Source organism: Chanodichthys erythropterus, chromosome 11 (genome assembly GCF_024489055.1).
Source record: "Chanodichthys erythropterus isolate Z2021 chromosome 11, ASM2448905v1, whole genome shotgun sequence".
NCBI classification, from domain to species: Eukaryota; Metazoa; Chordata; class Actinopteri; order Cypriniformes; family Xenocyprididae; genus Chanodichthys; species Chanodichthys erythropterus.
In genome coordinates this window covers 45,865,117-45,873,258 of record NC_090231.1, presented here as the reverse complement: position 1 = coordinate 45,873,258, position 8,142 = coordinate 45,865,117, and the positions used below count along the sequence as shown (strand labels likewise).

Here is an 8,142-nt window from a genome sequence, read left to right as displayed (position 1 = left end):
ATCAATCAGAACTGGAGCTAGTTTATTTTGAAAGCATCTGTAAAACTCTACAGGAAAGCCGTCTGGCCCTGGGCATTTGCCAGACTGCATCGTTTTAAGAGCACCCGGAAGTTCTTGGGCAGTTATTGGGATTTCTAATTGATCTGCCATGTCCGAATTAACCTGAGGGATTTCTAAATGGGAGAGGAAGCCATCAAAATCACACTTTTCCACATTTGTCTCTGATGTATATAATGAGGTATAATAAGCTCTAAATTCATAATTTATTTTTTCTGGGTCTATCGTAGTGCCTGAAGATGTGGCAATTTCCGGAATCTGATGAGAGGAGATAGTCTGCTGTAATTGGTGTGCCAACATTCTACCAGCTTTGTCCCCCTGTTCAAAGTATGTACTGCTAGTCTTAAGTAACAGCTCAACAGCACGGTCCGCAGCCAATGTATTAAATTCTGACTGAGCTGTGAGGCGTTCCTTATACAACTCAGGAGTTGGAGAAATGGTTAACGCTGCGTCCAATTGGGCAATGCGATTGGTTAGAGTGACCACTATCTCCCTCCTCCGCCTTCTATCATAATTCACATAAGAGATTATTTGACCTCTAATGTAAGCTTTCAATGTCTCCCATAAGACAGAAGCAGACACATCTGGGGTCCTGTTTGTACTTAAAAACAAATCAATTTGGCTGGATATCATATCAACAAATTTTTCAAATTTTTTTTGACAGTAAGCGCGTATTAAGACGCCAAGGGTAGTGTGAACGAACCAAGCCTTTAAACCTAATGTTGAGTACAACAGGGGAATGGTCTGAGATAACCATAGGTTCATATGAGGAAGAGGTAGAAGTGAGACATGGAAGAAATCTATTATCCAATAAGAGATAATCAATCCGAGTAAATGTACGATGCACAGGAGAGAAAAAGGAAAATGCTTTACTTGTAGGGTTAAAGAAACGCCAAGGATCTGAAATTGAAAAATTCACCATAAAGTCTTTTATAACTTTAGCCGAATTTGAAAGTGTTGCCGCTTTATTAGAGGAACGGTCAATATCTGGGTTCAACCAACAATTAAAGTCCCCACCTAAAATGAGTAAGTGGGAGGACATGACCGGAAGGGCAGAAAAAAGTTTCTTGAAAAACTCAGCATCATCCCAGTTTGGGGCATATACATTAATAAAAATCAGTTGGGTGCCGTATAAACTACCTGTAATAATCAAATATCTACCATTAGGATCAGACACCACTTTAGAACAAACAAAAGGAATTGATTTATGAAATAAAATGGCGACTCCCCTAGACTTGCTATAAAATGAAGAGAAATAGTTTAAGTGTGTCTCTTGAAGATAAACTGTGCTCCTAAGTTTTTGAGATGATTTAGTACCTTAGTGCGTTTCACAGGGGAGTTCAGGCCTTTACAATTCCAGGACACCAGTTTGAGATCACCTCCATCACTACTTAGGTTTACACTCGATTGGGCCATTCACCAAAAATAGGGCAGAAAAAGAATGTCAAGAAAAATGACAAATAAACCGTCAACACAGCTGCGTAAACTGGTAAAATAATTACAAAACCAATACAATAAAACCTTGAAAACACATGACAACCTCAACAAAAATAGAACACAAACCTCCCCATCCCACCACACCACCCCATTGTTAGCATCTCCCCAAATGAGATACACACAAACCCAAACCTAACTAAAGGCACAGAACGCTCCATAATAGCTCTACGCTAAAAAAAAATAGTGCTACCTGAAAGAAAATTGACTTAATAAATAAAGCTGCACAAATGTACCTATAGAGTAGTAAAGGTCACATACTCCAAATTAAGCCAGACAAATTGCTCTCGATACATTCAATGAAACCAAAACAACATAGCTTTTTACTGTGTAAGTATTAACAACTTATTCACCCCCCCAAAAAAAAAAAAAATATATATATATATATATGTATATACATATACATACACATAGCCATAAACAGCTGTAGATAACCCAGGGCCAGTATTACAGAACAAATGACCTAATACTATCTACCTGCAAGCATTAGACTGATCCTGCCATCACAATGTCCACTCTACTTACAGTTCTTTTTAACAAGAATGTTTTCTCAGAATAACTTGTTCTCCACCTCATGTTGAAGAAAATGTTAAATGACAAAGCAAATTCAGGCAAGATCATGAAAGAACAAAAAAGATATAGAAAAATTGAGCATAGGCTTTTAGGTCTATGGCATCCAAGTTAAAATAATGCCTTACATTTTCAAAACTTCACTTCAACACTAACGTAACAGCCAATACACACAAAGACACACACACACACACACACACACACACACACTCATAATACATGAAATAAATGTAGAATTCGTATGCACTGTTGCCACTAGTTAGTTAACTAATGATGCAACGTGCATAATTCAGACGTACCAATCACACGTCATTTTTTATGTAAATTTCTCACATACGCTGCCGTCACGTCGCCGCCTATGATTAGTTCTACAGTGACGTCGCAGTGACGTCGCCGCGGGTCTATCGTCTGCCCTCCCTATCAATCACATTTAAAATTTAAAATAAGGGTAGACTGCGCCTTATCCTTCGCCTGCTTAGCCTTAGAATTGGCATGAACCACCCCTCATACATTGAAAGCTTCTGGGATTTCTCGACACACGCTCCGAAGCCTCGGCACACACCATAACATCACTAGTAAATACGCTTGGGTTAATTGATGAACATCTGTCTCCCGTTTTATCCTTTTTGTTTGTTTGTTTTGTGCTGTTTAAGTGAGACAAACCTCCCCCTTATTTCACGAGTTCACACTTGCAAATAAGTCAGATAAATAAATAGTATGTGTATTTGGCGTGCTGTCCGAGGAGAGGGCTCCGAGCTCGGTATTTGGCCCGAACCCAGAGTACTCCCCCCGCATTCTGGTTAAGGAAATAACCAGGCGCGTGTGAGATTTGGTTAGGAAGATAACTATGCGAGAGTGAGGAGATGGGGTGGTGGAGGGATGCTGAAGAACTGTCGAGGAACATGGGTGAGTCGACTGTGTATTTATAATGGTCTCCACTTATGCTGATTGGGTAGACTTGTTGATTACTGATTGCTGACAGCTGGTCAGAATGACGTGATGATTGAAAGGATCATTTGAAAGTGCTCCTCCCGATTTTTGTTAATGAAACATCATTTCACGAGTTCACACTTGCAAATAAGTCAGATAAATAAATAGTATGCGTATTTGGCGTGCTGTCCGAGGAGAGGGCTCCGAGCTCGGTATTTGGCCCGAACCCAGAGTACTCCCCCAAAATTTGCCACTGACTCTGGACAGCAGCCGGAAAATGATGTTGATAACCCCCAAAATTTGCAGAACGTGAACATGGTCGCCTATGGCAAGCTCCTGCCAGAGCGGTGGCTGTGGATCGAGACTTGGATGGAACAGAGCTCCTGCAGGAGCAGGGCAGGCGATGCTGCCATCCAATAAGCTGGTTGGATAGAGAATGAGCTCTTGCTGGGGAGGTGGCGATGAAACGCCTGTGATGGAGGAACTGAACTTGCTTCAGAATTGCTTCCAATCATCCAGTGAATTGGTTGTACAGGGAATTGGATTCCTGTGGGAGCGGAAGAGATGATCCTGCTGAGACAATGTACGGTGTAGTGGAGCTCCTGTGGGAGCGAAGTAGATGACACTGCTGCGGCAGTGGAGCAAGTTGCATGGCGTGACGGTGCTCTTGCGGGAGCGAAGTGGATGACACTGCTGCGGCAGTGGAGCAAGTTGCATGGCGTGACGGAGCTCCTGCGGGAGCGAAGTGGATGACGCTGCTGCGGCAGTGGAGCAAGTTTGCATGACGTGACGGAGCTCCTGCGGGAGCGAAGAAGATGACGCTGCTGCGGCAGTGGAGCAAGTTTGCATGACGTGACGGAGCTCCTGCAGGAGCGAAGTGGATGACGCTGCTGCGGCAGTGGAGCAAGTTTGCATGACGTGACGGAGCTCCTGCAGGAGCGAAGTGGATGACGCTGCTGCGGCAGTGGAGCAAGTTTGCATGACGTGACGGAGCTCCTGCGGGAGCGAAGAAGATGACACTGCTGCGGCACTGGAGCGGGTTTGAACTGATAAAAGGAACTCCTGCAGTGTGGAGTAGATGGCCACTGCGACAGTGGACCAGACTTTCAACTTGCTTTCAACTATCCAATGAGCAAGTAGGACGGTGAGCCGAGCTCCTGTGAGCAGAGTAGATTACACTGCTGCGGCAGTTGAGCAAACTTGCTTTTCGACTTGCTTTCAACTGTCCTTAGGGTGAGTTTGGACAGAGAACTGACCTCCTGTGGGAACAGAGGAGGTCAGTGCACTGCTGCGGTGAAAGAATGAGGTGGGCTACCTGGTAGATGCTGATGCGCAGAGGAGGTAAAATTGCTTCCATTTTTTAGTGGACTGGTGATGTTAATTGGAGAGGATGCGGTGAGCCAGTAGGTTTGGGCTTTAGCTGATGAGGGTTTGTTGAGCTTCTTTGATGTGGAAATGATTGGAACGGATATAGCTCTTGTAGGCTTCTGACGACCAGCGACCTAGTGCTTGAATCTGGTGTTGGGAAAGGCCTTTCTGAGCAGCTGTAGTTGCTGCACCTATGCGAAATGAATGGCTAGAATAGTTGGCTGCTGGGATGCCAGATTCAATCAATACGGCCTTGAGGTGTTTCTGGAACCAGAAACGTGTGATGGAGTGGTTGGAGTCATCTGTGAAGAGTGGGTCAGATGGGAATTTGGCTGCGAGCTCCTGAAATGGAGGTAAGCTAAAAGGGATTGGTATGGCTGGATTGGTGATGAGAGGTTGAAAATGTAGATGAAATGGCCTTTCCTTGTTTGATCTGTCTTGCTTTGTTTGATGAAATAAGAGATGGTGTCATCATCTAGCACTGATAAATCTGAAATTGTGGGGTGGACCTTTGGATTAAAGTTGGATGTGATAGTGAGCTCTGAGCATCTGAGAAACCCGAAGAAAGCCAATATGAACATTGCATCCAGTGTGTGGGCAGTATTGATAGAGTGGTAGCCTCGGCGGAGAGTGGTGATACATTTGGTGAGTATGTCTAGTGTTATTGGTTGTCTGGCGTCTGGGCAGGTGGGTTGGGTTTTTTGGATGCCTTTTATTCAACATAGAGGTCTGTGAATTGGCTATTTCTGATGAGGGTGAACCAAAAATGAGTTTGTGAAAAAACTGAATTCCGCTTAGATAACCCTTGATGGAGCTGGCTTGGAGGTTCTTAATCCTGTTGAGATAGGATATGAATGAAGTGATGGTGAGCAGTGAAAAATCAGGAAATGGCAGGCTGTATGTGGAGTGGAAAGACTTAAAACTTTTCCAAGCGGTTTGGTAGGATTGGAGGGTTCTGGGGGAAACGGCTTGGATAATGGAATTAAGAGAGGCATCCAGCAGGGGTTTCAATGGGTGGTTTATGGGAACACCAGTTCTGAATAGTGAGGTACTGGGGTTGGAAATGGGTCCGCCTCTGGTGCCAGCAATCTGAATTTCTGGAAAGCAAAACGGGAGAGAGCATCAGCTATTTTATTTTTTGATCCAGGAACATGTTTTGCAGTTATGATGAATTGATCACAAGCTGAAATCCAAATGAGGCATCTTAGGAGAGGCATTAGTGCGGGGGAGTGAGAACGGCCTTTGTTAATGCAATGCACGGTTGCTTCGTTGTCACAGTGTACTAAGATGCTGTTAGTGGACCATTCTTTCCCCCACAGGAAGGCTGCTACAACTAGAGCTGAGCTCTAGTAAAAACTGAGCTGAGCTCGTTGCAACATGAATTAGTTAGGGAGATTTGGTCCTCTAGCGCGTGAACTGAAGATGCGAGGGTGAGGAGATGTGAGATGAAAGGGAGGCCTTGCGGGATGATGCGCATCGCGAAGTTTAAGTGGCCGAGCAAAGATAGTAGCTCGCGTTTAGAAAGATTTGGATTGTCTCGGAGGGTGGATGCGACCAGAATAATCCTGTCGATTTTTTCCTTGGGTAGTGAGGCCTGGAAATGAACTGTGTCCAAATTAATGCCCAGAAATTCGATGGATGTGGCTGGACCCCTGGTTTTATCCTGGGCGATTGGAATCCCGAGCTCGGAAAAAACCTTTTGTACTGTGAGAAGATGCGCGGCTGGGATGGAGTCGGGAGGCGAGATGATTAAGAAGTCATCTAAAAGGTGAATGGCATAAGGAATTGCATAGTTGTTAGAGAGAATCCAGCAAATAGCTTCTGAAAGCATGTCGAAAATCTTAGGGCATCCAAAAGTTAGACGGATGGAAAAATAAAATTTTCCGTGCCAGCGTATGCCGAATAAATGCCAGTAATCTGGGTGGATGGGCATCACTTTGAAGGCAGAAGTGATGTCGACTTTGGCCAGCCAAGCGCCGCGACCTGCGTCTTTGATCAGTGTTATAGCTTGGTCGATGTTGTGGTAATGAAGAGAAAATTCTTCAAGTGGGATAAGGCTGTTTATGCTTGGAAACGGGGAGTTGTGTGGTGCTGAGAGATCGATTATTAATCGTTTTTTGCCTGAAAATTTCCTGGTAGCCACTCCAATTGGGTTTAGTCGATAACATTCAAAAGGAGGAAAGTTAAACGGGCCGATCATAAAACCTGACTCGATTTCTTTTTTGATTAGAAGGTCGACTGTATCGGGCTCGGCGAGAGCAGACTGGAGATTGTGACATATGATGCTTTGGGATGGGAGGCTTTCAACGCCGGGTTTGAAACCGTGTTCGAGACCAGACAGCAAATAGTCTGTAAAGTTAGTGTCGGGGTGGTGAGACAATTCAGTAGACAGACGAGAAATGTTCACAGGAGTCGACAAATAATTTTTAGAATCTTTATTTAAAGACCTTTTTACAGGGCATATCATGCGGGCGTGAGCGCCGCGACAGAAGTTACAGATGTGCATGTAATGACAGCGCTGCCTTGGGCTTCTTCCTGAATTGAAATTATTGCAGACTTGACTGTTTGTAGAAGTGGTACGACTTTTGGAATCTGTGATTGAGTCGAAGTTGGTGTTTACTGGCCGCGGGACATAACTGGTTGACTTAACTTGAGATGAATCTGAGCAAGGGGGAATTGACGGGCTGATTAGGGGACAAGCTGTGGTGGAGTGAGCGACAGATCTGCAGACCGCGCAGGAGATGTTACGGCATCCTAAGAAAACTCTGTTGTGTAACTCAGTGTCCAAGGCACCCCAGTAAGGGCACTGGTTCCACTGAGCCACGCGGACGGCACATTTGGCTGAAAAAAGTTTATGGTAAGTGTAAAAGTGTGTTCCTCCGTATGATAATGCTAGCTCTGCGATTATCGCGAGGTAGTCATTTAGTTCTCGTCTCCTGTGGGGAAGTGCTGCGCAAATGATTTCGCTATAACGGTTGAAAGCAATACAGAATTCAGAAAAAGAAAGAACGCGGGGAGAATTGTGCACTGGATTTTTAAGGGTAACAGAAAAATCGCCACAGTCGATTTGGCGATTTGAGATGGAGGGAGAAAGTAATGATAGCAATGATGATAAATCTATGTCCGCACCTGTGAGGATCTGTGCTCTGATGTTACTGGCGACGGGGGGTGGTTCCAATGCTGTAGCGTTTGGTGGAATGGGCATCGCCGTTGCTGAAAACAGTGTGTAAGGAGATCGAGCATGGGAGAAAGTGTTAGAAGGAAGACAAGCCGGGGCCGAGGCCGCTTGCGGAGGCAACCTCACGCTAGGGTCGGCCCCTGGAGCGAGGATAGTGGAAAATGAAGGAAACTGGGGAGGAATATAGGGCGTCTGGGCCTGCACTGCTAGTGGAGGCAGCCTCGCGCTAGAAACCGATGGTGGGGCTGCAGGCCACTGACACGGGGTAGGGTTGAAAAAAGAGATTGGAAAAGGCTGAGGTTGCGCCTGTGCTGCTGGTGGAGGCATACTCACATACCACCAGGGTGGTTTGTGTCTATGGAGTCTGGTATTGTTACGTGAGGCGCTGCTGTCTGTAGCTCTGCGGAGCGAAGATGAGAGATGTCAGTAGCAGCGGAATCCGGGGCGCGGCCCAGGCTTGCAGAGGGCCGGCTGCCGCGTCCTGAAACTTGGAGGCCCTTTCTCGTGAGGGTAGGAGATGGTGTTTTTTGAGATCGTTGGTTCGG

The 8,142-nt window shown here is 45.4% G+C and overlaps 1 pseudogene; it reads right to left on the bottom strand.

The window, feature by feature from the left end:
* Positions 1-4,467: 4,467 nt before the first annotated feature.
* Positions 4,468-7,924, bottom strand: LOC137030772 (uncharacterized; annotated as a pseudogene).
* Between the last annotated feature and the right edge of the window lie 218 nt (positions 7,925-8,142).